This window comes from Pantherophis guttatus, chromosome 8 (assembly GCF_059756535.1).
Source record: "Pantherophis guttatus breed Tessera chromosome 8, ASM5975653v1, whole genome shotgun sequence".
Classification (NCBI taxonomy): domain Eukaryota; kingdom Metazoa; phylum Chordata; class Lepidosauria; order Squamata; family Colubridae; genus Pantherophis; species Pantherophis guttatus.
Genome location: NC_142070.1, coordinates 63,281,284 through 63,297,807, shown reverse-complemented (window position 1 = coordinate 63,297,807; position 16,524 = coordinate 63,281,284). Strand labels below are relative to the sequence as shown.

At 35.4% G+C, this 16,524-nt stretch overlaps 1 long non-coding RNA gene across 2 annotated transcripts; it reads left to right on the top strand.

Annotated features, from left to right (window-relative positions):
- Positions 1-3,982: 3,982 nt before the first annotated feature.
- On the top strand, positions 3,983-15,451 carry LOC132711534 (uncharacterized). Of its 2 annotated transcripts, none has more exons than XR_015729160.1 (3): positions 3,983-4,160; positions 13,158-13,280; positions 15,233-15,451. It is a non-coding gene; the product is annotated as an uncharacterized LOC132711534 (long non-coding RNA). The 2 variants fall into 2 exon arrangements; XR_009622412.2 differs by lacking the exon at positions 3,983-4,160 and adding an exon at positions 6,765-6,829.
- Positions 15,452-16,524: the final 1,073 nt, after the last annotated feature.

Below are 16,524 nucleotides of genomic sequence, written 5' to 3'. Positions count from 1 at the left end.
GACATGAGTACACATGGCTAATTATTAGCATATCTGTTCAAACTAGCACGTTATTTTTCTTTTGTCCAGAGATATGCTCCAGTGTTTCAGTGTATAATGAAAATAGGTGCAAGAATCTGTATAATTGTAGCCATCTTTTGTTTCAGCACAGAAACTAAAATATTATGTCTATTTTTTAAAAAAATGTTGTTAGAATATGACTCATTACTTGTAGGTGGTAGCTTTATGAGTCACTGAACATAGCTAGTTATTGTTCTCAGTTTTAAGTCAAATTCCTGTCTTGCGCAGTGCAATCAAAGCGTTGTCTTATAAGAGATAAATACTGCTTTGAGAATGAGATTTTAGTTCAGTTTCTGATATAATTAAGAAAAATCATTTTGAATGGAAATGGATACTTCACCAATTCAGGGGCTTATCAGTTTTATACAGAAGACATACATAATCAAATATAATCTTACATTAAGAAATCAAATGGCAGTTCTAAATTGTCTTTTTGTGATGGATTATTGATATTCTGTTCTCCTTCAGGGGGAAAAAGATTGATAGAGCCAGTCACGAAAAGCTGATGAGCAGGAGAATTCCTTGTAGTTTAGGTTGAAAAGAGACTAATTACCAAACAAACATCACTTTAATTTGTATTTCTGTCAGTCTTTATGATCTGCTGTAGAATCTTCCCATTTGTTGATGTAAATTGAATGGCCTGTGTAGTTCTCAGGATCTTCCTTCCTTCTTTCTTTTGTAGACAGTAACAGTACTTTAATGTGTTGCAGAGACAGTCTGCCTTCACTATGCATTCTTCAGACTGAATCTGAAATGCCACACAGCTCTATGATCCAATATGTGATCTGTAAATCAAAGCATAATTATTATTCTAGATTTATACTTTTACAGATATTATGATGCAGTTTTACAGTACTGTTGTGGGATAAACATGCACATGATTTGAGCCTTCATTATTTCCCCTAGGAGATCTCAAACCCTTCTCCTCCAGCCCTACTTCTCAGTCCTGGTAGCTCTTGGGGAGAATTAACTATATGTTTTGTAACCAACATTTTATTCCAGAAAAATCCTACCTAACACTGTCTGATTTACTAGGAAGGAAGCAAGTGGGAAACCTCTTCCTTTAGTAGCCCTTTCCTAGAAAAAACTTCACTGATTCATTAAGAATTTAAATATTTATAATTAAATATTAATAATATGAACCTAGGACAAAAATCAACAACAAAAGAAAATGAAGGCAGAATAAGCAATTGCTTTATGAAAAAGCTGATCTCAGTCACCAGCAGCTCATTTTTACTCCACTTTCTTTTTCTGAGCTGATTCTTCATTGTCTCTGACCTGTACCAAGCTTGATTGCACCATGCAGTCACCTGAAGAAGTGTTTCTTTCCCCAATCATAAATAATCTTTTTCATCAAGTCCAAAGCACTTGTTCCCTATATGTGCAGATAGGACTGGACTTTATCACACTATCAACTTTGTTTTTATGCTAATTAATTTTGGGACTGTAATTATTTCTAACCTGATTTATGGTTCCATATTCTGATATATTCTGAAATATCAAATCTAGCCTCTACATCTGAATGGGAATCCATCGTGAAAGAGTGGTGTGAACTACCATTCAGCACTATTATCAAAATTTGTTTCCTTCTGATCCTGCCATCGTTGTCACCATCTTCAAGACACCTTTCACTGTGGGAAGATTTCCACAATCACAAAAGGCTCTTTTTAAATTTGGTGTAATGTTGTTGCATAGCAACAGCACAGTTGGTAGGCGAAGCAGAGCTGCATCTAATGAGGCTCTCTTAATATGCTGTCCACTACTCCTTCTACCATATGGGATTATGTCCCTTACATATTTACTATGGGACAAGCATGTGAATAAGACTTCCATATCTAAATTAATTGTTTTTTGGCATTCTAATTTAAGTAATGTAATACATTTCCACATTTTCTTTCTACTTTCCAGAGGCAGGGTTCATTATTTTCCCCATACAGTACTGGTTATCTGTTTGTACAGCTATTCATTTGTGCCCATATTTATAGCCCTACCAAAAGACTGATTGGTATTCGTGTGAAAGAAAAGAACTAAATAAAACTGAAATAACTGGCCCTGAAGAGCAGAATGCAGGAATAACATTATATTGTGGACATAGTCTTTGTTGTAGCTATTTGCACATGTTTCATTGCTCTGTGGTCATATAAATGTGCAACTGTATTGATGTATAACAAGTGGGAGCTTCTTCTCTACTCATGCTAACTGGGAGAGCTGGCATGCTCCAGTTCCCATCTATTGGACAGTATCAACTTGTGGAAGTTAGAACTTTTGCCTTCTCTACTGCTGTACCTATGAAACAGCATCACCCAGAGATTCTATTGATGTTTTGTAAAACAAAGCAGTTCAGTAGTTCAAATCTCTAGTGCCGCGTAACGGGGTGAGCTCCCATTACTTGTCCCAGCTTCTGCCAACCTAGCAGTTCGAAAGCACGTAAAAAATGCAAGTAGAAAAATAGGGACCACCTTTGGTGGGAAGGTAGCAGCTGTCCGTGCGCCTTTGCTGTTTAGTCATGCCGGCCACATGACCATGGAGATGTCTTTGGACAGTGCTGGCTTTTCAGCTTTGAAACGAAGATGAGCCCTGCTCCCTAGAGTTGGGAACAACTAGCACATATGTGTGAGGGGAACCTTTACCTTTACCTTTTAAAACAAAGGAATAAAACGAACTTTACAGTACAATTTACTGCCAAATTTTTTTTAAAAAATTCTAACAGCAACCACCAAAATATGAACTTTGAACAAACTATTTGAAAAACCATGCTAATTTTTGCAAGAAACATGCATTGCCTTCACTTTGTACAGAAGGGCTTTTTTTTTTTTTTTAAGAATGCTAAAGTGGGTATTGCTAATAATTTAAATGTAATTCCATACTGTTCATTGGGGTTTCTTTCTAATAATTGTGCCAGGATTGCAACTCTGTATATTTATTGTGGACTGATCATGAAATGTATCAGAACACTTTGAAATGATTGGTCTTTCTATAACTCTGTCAAGTCAGTTACCAAAGATGAGAGAAAGCTCTAAGAATAAGATTTCATGATTGAGGAAACACTGAATACAAATGTGCCCCATCCAGCGTGAGAGGCTGAATTTATAATGAATATCTCTCATTTATATGGCTTGACACTAGGAATTAATAATATCCATAAATGCAGCTGACAAGTTGATGGAAATTTTCAGAAGGTTCCCTTGCGAAAATCATCGTATGATTTTCAGGGGTTAACAAAATTTGTAGGAAACAAAAACATAATATAAATAAAGCATATGTGGCTGAAATACAATAATTGAACTAATTTTAATATCCTTCTTCTAAAATTTCAGAAGTATAATAAATAAAATATTAATGGAAATGGTAAAGTAAGATTCAAAAGATAATTACAAATCAAAACAAAAACAATGAAACAAGATTCATTGGCATAACTTTCTCTATGGCATGGGTGTCAAACTCACTAAGTCACGTTGCCGTCACATAACGTATTGCAATGTTTTTTCCCTTTGCGGAGCTGGAGTGGGAGTAGCCTGCATGTGACACATTCAGCCCATTGGCTGCCAGTTTGACACCCCTGCTCTATGGTGTTTCCAGAAAAGATCTATTTTCATACCAGGAAGTCAACAACCCTCACTTTGTAAATCCTTACTGTTCAATAGAGTACCTTTGTTATTTTGTTGCTAAGTTTCTATATCCATGTATGTAATGTGATATTTGATTGCAACTGAGGACTAAAATAAAACCTTAGGAAACAGTATTTTTAAAATGTTCAACATGCAAGTCATACTCAGGTTAAAGTATTCATACCCACTGTAGAAAAGAAGTCTTCACAGTCAGAATAACTGTGCCCTAAAAGGATTATGCAAATATGTATTAGTTTGATCCGATGTTATATTCAATAATTTTCTCTTTTTATGGTTAGGCAGTCTAAATGTGGCATCTTTTGTGTTCTTTCCAATGCCAGAAGCAAGCTGTTCTTTAGAAGATGATGCAGGAAGAATTTATCTAACAGTTTTCTTTCATTTTGGGAAAAAAAAACTGGGCAAGACCTCCCATTCTACTGCATGGGGGTGAAAGGGAAGGATCATACTCCAAAATAATTATTTTGGAAGTAGGTAAGTAAGAGAATAGTAAGATATATATATCTTACTATTACACACACATATATATTACACACATACACACACTTACTTTCTTCATCTCACAAGGGATCCCACAAATGTAAATACTCTGCAAATGTTCAGAACTTTTTTCCCATGAGTCTCTATAGTATAAATGGAAATATTTCAAGTCTTATAATAAATTGTTTCAGAATTTAAATTGAATCTGGATCTAGAGTTGTATAAGAAACTTTATGTACTCTGTATCAAACTGAATCTATAAATCAACAGAAGCTGACATAACTTCAGTATGGTAAAAGTTAAACATGATATCTTTCAAAGCCTGCTTACTTTCCATTTATTTGCAATTGCTTACAGATTTACAGAATAACAAACCATGAAAGTGGAAGGTGCAGACGTTCCTTTAGTCAATCTTATTAATACCTCCTTTAGAAGAAATAACAGGTTTTACATGTTTCCTGTAGCCAAATAGGAAACTTCTCATCCTTGGATTTCCTTCCCCCATCCACACCCCATTTGCAGAACTCTTATAGGACAGAAAAAATCTTAATATTCTTAAATATTATTACTATTTACAATTATTAATATGCTTAAGTCTTTTGCATACAATGCATATCTGAGATCTCCCCACACATTTTCAATCAGATCCAAGTCTGCAGGCAATGAAATAGAGACACAGGAAATATTTTAGGGGTGGAAAGATAAATAGGTTTAACTAAGCAACATCTTACTTAATCACTGAAGGAGTTAAAGCTGAAAAGAGGTTGGGTATTTACAAGATAATGATATAAAGTGTATGTCCAAATAAACCATGAAGTACTTACAGAAAATTAAAAAAAAGTAATCTACTATTTTTTGTTTTGTTCATCTGTAGGAGATGTATTAATTAATAGTGTCCAGTCAATACAGAATTCTAATATTTTCTTTAAATCTAGTCTGATCCCTGTGTTAATGAATATTTTACAGAAGTATTCATGTTTAAATCACCAGTTGACACTAATTTTTATTTAATGTCTTTAGTAATGATGTGCATCTCCCACTGAAAATCCATGGTGTTTAGCTTTTAGGAAAGTGTGGGTGTCTGACTGATGTTTGAAGTCCAGCTGGCCTACTTTCAGCATATGCTAGGGGGAAAAATTTCCTGCAAAGTCAACCATTCATTTGCTTATTTTTAAACCACTTTAAAGGATTGCTTAACCGTATTGACTACATTCTCCTAACTACTCAAAATTTCCGCTACCGGTTCTCCAGAACTGGTCAGAACCTGCTGAAACCCACCTCTGAATTCCAGTCTCATGACTAAAGAGAGAAGGACATAGTTGGCTACTTTCTGTCCCGTTATCAGCTTCATTCTTCCTAAAAGCATTTGGGGTTGAGTTGTCCAAAGTCTATGTTTTTTTTCTTCTTGAATTCTAAATTGTATAAAGAATATGCATGCATATAGAAGTCACATGACAATCAGCCACAAATACTGTATGAGAGAACTGATCAATCCAACAATGATGTCTAGGTAGAAAGAATTTAATAGTTTTTTTTTCTTCCTTTGTTTTACTAAGGATATGGAAACTGCTGATGTGAAGGCCTAGATGCTCTTCAGAATGTATGAATCCCAAATCCCACACCCAGAATCTATACATCAGCTGGAAAGAATCAAAGCCATTATCCTAGATTAAACTCAGAGCCTCCAGAACTACAGCAGTAAGATGGTACCCAAAGATGAACTGCTGATATAATTTCTGAGGCAGCAGCAGAAGAAGATCAAGCAGAGAAAGTGCTTTGGGAAAACAAGACCCTGTATGGGATATACTATCAATAGCTAAGGTGGCAGATATTAGGAAATCCTACCAGTGGCTGGAAAGGACTGGACTAAAAAGCGATCATAGCAGCATAGCAAGAGGCACGACATACCAAATCCTTAGTCTACCACACTAGACATGATCCAAGGTGCAGTCTATGCAGAGAGGCCTTAGTGACAATCCAATATGTGGTGGCAGAGTGTAAGATGCATACAGGAATAGCATACACTGAGTAGCACAGGCAGAACTAGAACTCAGTGTTTCCCAGCTTCTAGCCTGACACCTTAACCACTACACCAAACTGACTGTCATGATATATAAAGCTTTAAACTTCTCTATTGTTGAATATAAACATTGGTTTAATTTAAATGTGGTCCATACAGCAGTGACTTTCTCTTAGTATAATTTTGTGACTCAGTAACTGTATAGGTAATATGTATCAGCAGCAGGATTTACTACAGTATTACAACATCCTAGCTGAACCCTGTGGCAACCTAGGAAACCCCCGCCAAACCCCTCAAGTTGTCATTTATGAATTTTTGTTGGTACTGAATCAATTTAGTATGCAAACTTTCATGGCTGAAAAGAAAGAATTTCAAACTTTATACCAATAAAGGATTCCTATTTTGCCTAGAAAATGGAAAAGGATGTGACCATTAATACTAAAAACATAGATCTTGGGTTACAACAAAAATAATACTTTGCATTTATTAGATTCTATTATATACTATAAAAAGTTATCATAGAGTAGATATGTAATGATATCAATGCTTCATTTAAACATTTGTTTTACAGTGCCCTACACTTGTTGCATTTTGGAGAGAGGTTACTATACGTATTAGCTATTCATAAATAGAGATTACAGAGGTAAGATTTGATCTTACTTGAAAATTTGGAGCAAATTTTTCTCTATAAAAATTACACAACAAAATAAAATGTACTTTTTTTCAAACCACAAAATATTTTCTTTACACATATGTAAACTTTTGGATCTCCATAATATAACAGAAAAGCCATTTTTTAAAAAAGGCATGAGTGGCATATCTAAATTCCAGATATAAAATTAGGTAGATTTTATATAAAACAAGGTGAGGGATCTTGAGAGAGATCTGTATGAATAACTTCCATGTAATCATTTATATTCTGCCATTTAAAGAAAATATGTCAATTATTGTTTTTTATAGGTATTCAGACTCCAAAACAGAAAGCTGAAATAAGTTTGTAGGACCAAAAAAGCCCACAGAAATATCTTTGACATCAACTGGCACACTGGCATCTCTACTAATTTTTCACATGGAATATTAAAATATGTAAGGAAAATAATAATAACAACAATAATAACAACAGTAAAATATTTACTACTTTCTGCTCAATGTATAAAGATATAAAGACACTGAAAATATATAGAGGGTAAAACTTATTTTATGAGCAACTTGGACACTTTATACGGTGTAATGCCTACTAATTAATATAAATTTGTGAAGATGATCATTAAAAGATCTGTTGAAAGATAATGTCTATTTTCAGAACAAGACCTAGACCAATTTCATTTATAAATGAGAAAAAGGTACAAGCAATAATTGAGATATAAATTCTCTGTACTTTATATCATCCAGTTGCATAGATAATTAAAGTTAGAAGTGCCTTTAGAAGAAAAGTTCCTAAGAAATTAATTTTTGAACCATATTATTAATTCCATGTTCAAATTGGCTGAAGCAGCTCCTCATGGACTTATTTACTTTATTTAGCAAGTCCTCATTCAGTATATTCTACAGCACCATTACTTTTATTGGCACTGCTTGTTTTTGCACTTACCTTGCCCAGTTCCTACGACAAAACTATCAATGCATGGTGTGACCAGGGTATTTGATGATCAACCAGCTTGTTGCAGGATCTGGATTTGAACATAGAGGGAGGGACTGACCTAAGGTCACCCAGCTGGCTTCTATGCCTAACGGGAACTAGTATCCGAGTCTCCCCATTCCTAGTCCAGCACCTTAATTATGGCATCAAATACACTCTCCTTTTAAATTGCTATTTATCATGATGTATAAAGTAAGCCAAAGACAAATAAGGCCTGGGAAAATAGATAAAGCTAAGTAATTTTGAACTTAAGATTTCTTATGAACTTGGAGGAAGGTTCCCTGGGAAGACAATGAAGCAATTAAATCAAGGTTCTTAGAATCTTGTAGTGGATTTTGGAAGCCAGGTGCTATGGCTGCTAGTGCTGCACCAATGGAAGCAGAACTACAAAAATGCTTTGAAAAATTCCTTATATCTGTAAACAGAATCAGGATTCAGTGTAATATAAATCATTCATGCTCATATGTTTTTGAAAAGGTCACAAATAATGCAGAACAGTTTTCATTTTTCATCGGATCTACTCATAAAGAGGTAATAAATACTAATAAAGGTTGAGGAACCAAATATTATATTTGGCTTATTATTTATCATATTATTAATAAGATGACTGGAGTTTTTACATGTATTATACTATAAAATGAAGCAAGAACATTTCTTGGTGAAAATGCCACATTTGCTTCTAAAATATTATGAGCAATATCTAGATTATATCTACTGTGTTTGGACTATTTGCTTTTGCCCAGACCAATGATACTAGTAACTGATTATTATTGTGCAATTATAATTTATTGGAATGTTTTGAGAATAAGCAGGGGCTTATTACGATTATGACTAGTTTTTAAATATAATGTTCATTTTGGGACCTTTTTCCTACTTTATTAATTTATTTATCAAACTTCTGAAGTCACCCAACTCCATAGGAATTCTGGGCAGTATACAAAAGGGTTCCCCAACCCATGGGCTGTGGCCCACTACCGGGCTGCAGCCTGTTTCAAATCAGGCTGCGTGAGCGATGGGCAAGTGTGCGTGCACCTAAAACTACCCTTGCACAAGCGGAAAATGCTTGAGTGAAGGGTGCTGGTGCACATGAGTGGAGCTCCGCATACGAACACAACCGCCCACCCCTCAAGTGCCCTCCACTCATGTGAGTGGAACTTTGCACGCGGGTGCAAGCATCTTATGCCCAAACTATATTCGCATGAGTGGAAGGCATGCCTGCCTGCTGTCGCACCAATGGAACTATGCGCACATGCATGCACATGGCATTGTATACCAACACGGGACTCCTGGTATACCATATTAAGTTAGAGACAGCATAACAAATAAAAAAACACCAAGTAAGAGCAATAAAATACACAGCCTAATACAAAGTGTTCTCTTAAGAGGCTCCCCATGTACTCTAGCCCCAGGATAGGAGAAGTAGATCAGATTTTTAGAACCCATTTATGCAAGATCAGGATCTCTAGGGGACGCCCTTCCCAAGGACAGGCACTACGACAGAGAAAATCCATTTCCTGATTCCCAATAGATGATACTGTTTAATTGAGAGGACTAATGTATGCCATCTGTGCCTGATCATAAAGGACAAGTTAAATGGTCCCTCAGTTTGCCAATTACCATGCTATGAAGAACTTTATAAATTATAACCAACACCCTGAGTTGCCCCTGGTAGCTAAAGGAGACTAATTACATGGGCATATCGTGGCTTGCCCATAACAGCCTACGCTGACTTATTCTATATCAGCCAAAAATGACATGGGCCTAATAGACAGGTGGTTGGATTAGCAGTCTGAAGGCCATTGTCCATTTCCTGAGGAATTATAAATTCTAACTTATTTCATATATACAATACAATACAATACAATACAATACAATACAATACAATACAATACTATACAATAATATAACTATTTACCTCCACTGTTTCTTAGCTATCATAGTAAATAATCACTTATACCTTTATTTTTTCATTTATTAGACAAAACAGATTATCACAAGAATGTACCTATACAGTACCAGGTTATTAATGAAATCTAATCCATTTATAGTCAATTATATTTGTTACAGAAAAATTATAACACAATTTAATTATTGTGAATTAAGCACCATTAGCTATATTTGTATCTAGTTCAGAATACTGTAAATGATATTAGTAAAACATTACAGACTATTATAGTCAGCAAATGGTGTAACATATGACTATTATGCAGAATAAGGAGGAAAATCAATTAAAAACTTTCAGAGATGAAATAAAAGTTTATGTTTAAAGTCCACTGGAATGATTCATGAGTAGACCGAAACACCTGAGAAACATGGGAAAACAATAAGAAAGAATCAACAGAGAAAAAGCAAAGTATTTAGTGGTTCTATAATTTAAAGTCTCCCTTGAATTATTAAATGAAGTAGTTTCCTATTTTGATCAGTTATTGGAAGTTAAATGACCAACAATTCTCCCCTTAGGCATATTTAAAAGCATTACATCTTATTGATAAAATAAGGTTCCTGTATGAACAAAACATTACAATGTTTTTGAAAATTTGGAGTCTCTGATAACTTGCACATACATTGTTCTTTCCATATGAATATTTTCTATGCATGGGTATAAAATTTCAATTTGCTACAGGTGCCAGTGTCCCTACAGTGGCCACTCTGATGACTTTGTACATTCCAAGCTTGTGGAGATTTGGCTGTCACCGCCAGTTGTCCCTATTTCACAATTGTCAGAAATTTGGGAATTTTAGAATTTTTATGAGAATAAAATAATGCAAACTTGCTTCTCATATCAAAATGTATTAGATAGCAAGGCCCATATTAGAAATTCAAATTATGTGCAACTTAATTAAAAATATCAATGCAGTAGCTACTGTCCCCAGCTTTTTCACACAATCAAAAAGCTTCAGATGAGCCTCAGATGGGGATATCCAAGGCCAGTTTCCTTGTATATCTCTGCGTGAGGTTCTTCTGAAGCTTTTTTGATTGTCTAAAAGAGCCATGAAAAAAAATGGTTACTTAGATACCACAGCAGTTCACTTGAGGACATCTGGGTAACCATACCATGCTGGGGAGAGCATCTTCACAAAGCTTTAGAATGTGAAAGTGAATAGCACAGACTTTTATTAGGTTCTAGTTGGAAGTGCATGTGATGTTTTCACTTAGATGGATTACGTGAAATAAAAACAACTAGGACAGCATGTTGATCCAATGCAAAGAAACAAATAAATACCACCTATAGAAATACTTTTTCACTCTTCTAAATTGTTTTCACCTCTGATTTTAACTACAAAATATCCCGAAAGAAATATTTTGTTATATTAGCACAGAGAAAGTTACATAAACTATTAAAAATACTTTGGATGGTTTTTTTTAAATTCTTGTCCCATTTTTTTTATTCTTCTCGCTTTGTGCTGAGCCGTATTTCCAATTATCCTACTATTCCTAAGGAAAGGTGGTCTATTTAATATTTGATTGTTCCTCCAAAAAGCACATAAAAACATTTTGTCAACTCCTCCTTTTTTTTTTTGCTTGACAGACACTTTGAATAGAATCATTATACTCTATTTTCCATCTTAGTGATGGAAGTACCATGATTCTGTTACTATTTCAGATAAGAGGCCAATAATATGTTTTCCCCCCTCCTTTGCTTGTCAGGTCCCCATAGGGATGCTGCCATTCTGGAGGGGAAAGCGGCAAGTTCTTGAAGGCAAATTCTTTGCATATTTTTGCTTTTGCTATAACACGGGGATCAGGGTGGCCAGTGCAATGGATGGGCTTCCTCCCAGCCAGTTCCAGCTGTTTCCAAGGTTGCAGCATCCTGAGAGTGAACTGCTATCAAGCTAATGTTTCAGAGTTCTCACAACACCTTTGCGGCATTGTATTGGCTATTGGTAGACTGGGGGATTGGGGTGGGGTTTGAAGAGACAAAAATAGCTTAAGGCTTTGTGCGGGAACTTCAAATTCCGCCTAATAACCTGCCTCAGCTATCTTCTCAGGAAAGCATGACTCTTGAAATGGTGGTAGTTCAAAAGGAAACTTTTACTGAGAGAAAGAGATTGCAGAGAAGTCAGGCAGAATCTGAAGTTCCCGTGCAAAGCCTTAAGCTATTATTCCCTCTTCAAACCCCACCCCAATCTCCCAGGCCACCTGTACAATGCCACAAAGGTGTTTTTATTTTTTATGATTTAATGACTATTCTGTATAAAACACATAAAGGGAATTAAATTCCAGTTTAGCAGACATAAACTTGGTCTTCATATGCAACAGTGGGCTATGAATCAATCTTTGAAAGCAATTAACAAGTTCATAGCTCATTTAGTGTAAAAGCAACCAATATGATCATAAAATTTGGGACTTTATACTAATTTTTAGGGGAACACAATCTCAATCCCTAAGTATTTGGGAAAAACAGACAGAGTAGCTGACCAGAAGAATGTTAAGTAAACATTTATTTAACGTTAGGTGGTAATGCACAACACATTAATCAGTGGAAAAAGGAAGAAAGCATTAAAATCTGATTCAACATTTCATGCATAAATATAATCACAGCAGAAATCAACATATGTTTATATAAATGTAGGCTTCTTTACCACAACCTAAGTCATACAACAGCATACTCAACTTGCTTCAGACCAAGAGCTGTAGTTAGTTTTTTATGGCATTCCAGAGACTACAAATAAAATCAAAGTAAGAGTAAAGAATGAAAATTAATGATGTTAAATTCATCATGAAAATGAGAGGTGGGTTTCAGCAGGTTCTGACCAGTTCTGGAGAACCGGTAGTGGAAATTTTGAGTAGTTTGGAGAACTGGTAAATACCACCTCTGACTGGCTCCGCTCCCATCTATTCTCTGCCTCCCGAGTCCCAGCTGATCGGGAGGAAATGGAGATTTTGCAGTAACCTTCCCCTGGAATGGGGAAGGAATGGAGATTTTACAGTAGTCTTCCCCTGCCACCAAGCCATGCCATGCCCACCAAGCCATGCCACGCCCACCAAGCCACACCCACAGAACTGGTAGTAAAAAAATTTGAAACCCACCACTGATGAAAATGAATAGTTAATAATATGATTCCCAATTTATTTATTTATTTTAATTTCTGTTATATGAAAATTTGAAATTTGGTAACAAATTTGTATAGGCCGAGGTATAATACCTAAAGGTGTTTTAAAGCAACTAAATTTGAAGAACTAATAATAGGACAATATTATCCTTGGTTTTCTCCATCAGACAAAGATATATGATGATAACTGGGCTGAGATGATAGACTACCAATTTTTCCAGATGCAATTTGATTGTTTGTTTACATTCTGCCTTTATTATTTTTTAAAACAACTCAAGGTAGTGAACCTATCCAAGACATCTTCCTCTTCCTATTTTTCCTACAACAACAACCCTGTGAAGTCAATTGGGCTGAAAGAAAATGACTGGCCCAAAGTCACCCAGCTGGTTTTCATGACTAAGGTAGGACTTGAACTGAACTCATGGTCTCACACTTTCTGGCCCAGTGCCTTAACCACTAGACCAAACTGGAAGCATTGATTCTTTCAGGCTAGGCAACAGGTCTTCCTCCTGTTCCGCAAGGTCATTCCCACCATCATATTCAACTCTTTATTCTATTGACTACTAAAATCGTTAGGGTTTGCCTATGCTTTGAAGACTGATATTTTGTAATTATCTTTCTGTCTATTTTCTATAGGAAGGACTTGCATCCACTTTCTGTTCCCCAATGTGAGGAGAAAACAGAATGGAGGCTTTCCATCATGTTGTATAACTTGCTTGATTTGTTCTTTGAACATTTATTTCATTTCTATAAAAGAAATACGTTCAGCAATTTATGAGATATACCAAGGACAAAAACATCCAAACTAAAATATTAGGCATCTGTTTCCTGGTGCTCCTAATGGACTTAGCATGGCTCATATCCATTTGTTTTGCTACAAGAGACCACAGTCTGTAGGAAGATTCAGGGTGACTCTGAATACTTTCCGCCTCCAACAATATGGCTTGGGATGTACTTGGTAATGACTGGTAAAACTGCATGGAAAGAAGCATGGAAGAACCTAGAAAAACTTGGATCCTAAGGGTACAGACAAAAAGATGAATTATGCACCTCAGATAAAACCTTCTGTGCTGTAGAAAGAATATAATCACTTATTATCACAATGGAAACACACTCCCACAGTTCCTCACTAAAGGGAAAACCCATTATTAACATAATAGCAATATATCAGAATACTAACAATCCCTCTTGGCAAGCATGCTACATTATTGTTCTAAATTTAAAATAATATTGTTTAGATGCCTGCACTGCTTATGATGAATTTATTATAGCTAGTAAGTAAAGAATATTTTCTTTTCATTTTCTTTGAAAAGATGAGTTAGTGTGTATTTCGCTGTCTAGTTTTGATATATTGTGCTTTTGATTGCTAAAAAATTTCCTCTAATAAGAAACTGATCCTTCTATTGTTTTATTACCATCCACTTCCAAAATATATCTTACATATATAAATAATAAAATCAGTCAGTTCAGTGCCAGTCATCAACCACATACTGTTTTGTAGCTCATTTAGTCAACTATTTTTAGAATAGCAAATATTAAATATGCCATAAAGCAAAATAGGTTGGAATAAAAGTTCAAAACTTTATGCCATCAGAAAATATATTGATATAAGATATTGTTCTGGGGCAATTACTGTGATGAAAATGTAAACTTAATGAACAACATTTAGTCATTGCTATTTGGTTATTCAATCAGGTGGAAGAAAAATCACTTTGAAATATTTTTTGAGGAATGTTTATGGAGATTCTCAGTCATCCAGATTATAGTTGTCTCAGAGGTATTTTTTCAAAAAGGCAACTGGACTGTTTTTCCTTGAGGAAGAAGAACAAAACGTTTTGCTTCTTATTCAAGAAGCTTCATCAGTCATGATGGGGCAGGAAGGAGGATGGAAGGATAGGTACTGACAGTTGAGACTGGATGGTGGAGAGATGGAAGGATGGGTTCTGACCAGATGGTGGTGGTGATGAATGGAAGGATTGTATTTCTTTGCAGACATCTGTTCTTGGGGGTTTGATGGCAAAGATAAGCCCTCAAGTGGCCTCAAGGGCTCTCAGGGAGAGTGCTAACAACCAGATGACTGCAAAGAAATACAATTCTTCCATCTGTCCACCCCCTCCTTGCACCATCCAGTCCATCGTAACTGATGAAGCTTCATGGATGAGAAAGGAAACATTTTATTTTTCTTCCTCAAGGAAAAAACAGTCCAGTCCAAAACATCTTTGAGACATTTTTTGAGGATAAAGAAAATTTCAATTATATTCTTATGAATGGGATTTGGAATTCTTGCTAACAAGGAAATAGCTCTGTTTGTGTCTAGCTGTACTATTTTCATTATACCATTTTATCTTTAAAGGTATTCTATGACTTTCTATATTACAAAGGAACTTCCAAGCAAAGACATCAAGAAAAAAAGTCTTCCATGAGATCTTCCTATATCAAGGCTGCAGAAATATGGTAGATGAGTTACAAGATAATTGTGACACCTTGTGATTCTGAATTCCCATGAAATAATTCTGAAAATATTCAGAAACATTTTGAAAATAAAATAAAAAAGAAACAAAACAAAACAAAACAGAATCACTTTCATAAAGGAAAAAAAATTGAGGGTTGAAAGGGAATTGGAATCCAGATTTCAAATATTGTACCGTATTTTTCAGAGTATAAGACACACTCCCCCCTCCAAAGAGGCTGAAAATTTGGGTGTGTCTTATACTCCGAACCTTTTTTCCAGCCCTAACGAGGCACTAGAGAGTGAAGCGATCTTCCGCATGATGATCAGTTGTGCTTTAGAATTTTTTTTCCAGCCCTGACCAGGCGCTAGCGAGTGAAGCGATCTTCCACGCTTCGCCTGCTTTTCTCATTGCTTCTCTGTCTGACAATCAGCTGTGCTTTAGAAGCTGGTTTTTATCCCCAACCAGGGGATAAAAAGAGCACGCAACCAGCTAACTAATGTGCTGAAGCTGACCAGACTAAGGATGCTAGCCAGATGACTACCTGGTAGGCAGATTTTTTTCTCCTATTTTCCTCCCCAAAAACTAAGGTACATCTTATACTCAGGTGCGTCCTATACTCTGAAAAATACGGTAAATCTCATGTAGCCCAGTAAATAATCGGTGTACACAATGTTTTTTTTTATAGAGAGTATTTCCTTTATTCCATTCTATATATTTTATACTGTAGCTTCAGAGAGTTCGCAGTATCATTTCTAATCTGTTGTGACAATTATAATTCCAATTTTCTGTTGCAGCTGTTGAAGTTGCTTTTGATGCACACTAAGCTTCCAAAGAAGTTCTATCTCCAGCTGTAGGTTACTTTCTGATCGCTAAACTTTTGAGGGTTTCTTTTTTGTATAAATATTAAGAAGAAAACATCTTTTTAAGAAGGTATGTTTTTTTCCCCACCTTCTGTATGCCAATATATTTTTAGTACTACACTGAGCCTTAGAATGTTCATTTAACAATGTAGTGTAGATAACTATATCACAATACTTTCTTCCATTATTTACTATGTCTTTAATATCCTGGGTATAATCATGCTCTACTGATTAATAAAGCACTGATTTGACAGTGCTTTATGAAGTACTATTTGATGTAAGAGAATGAGGCCTGATTCAGTAGTAAAATAAGAATAACTAGGTGAATAACT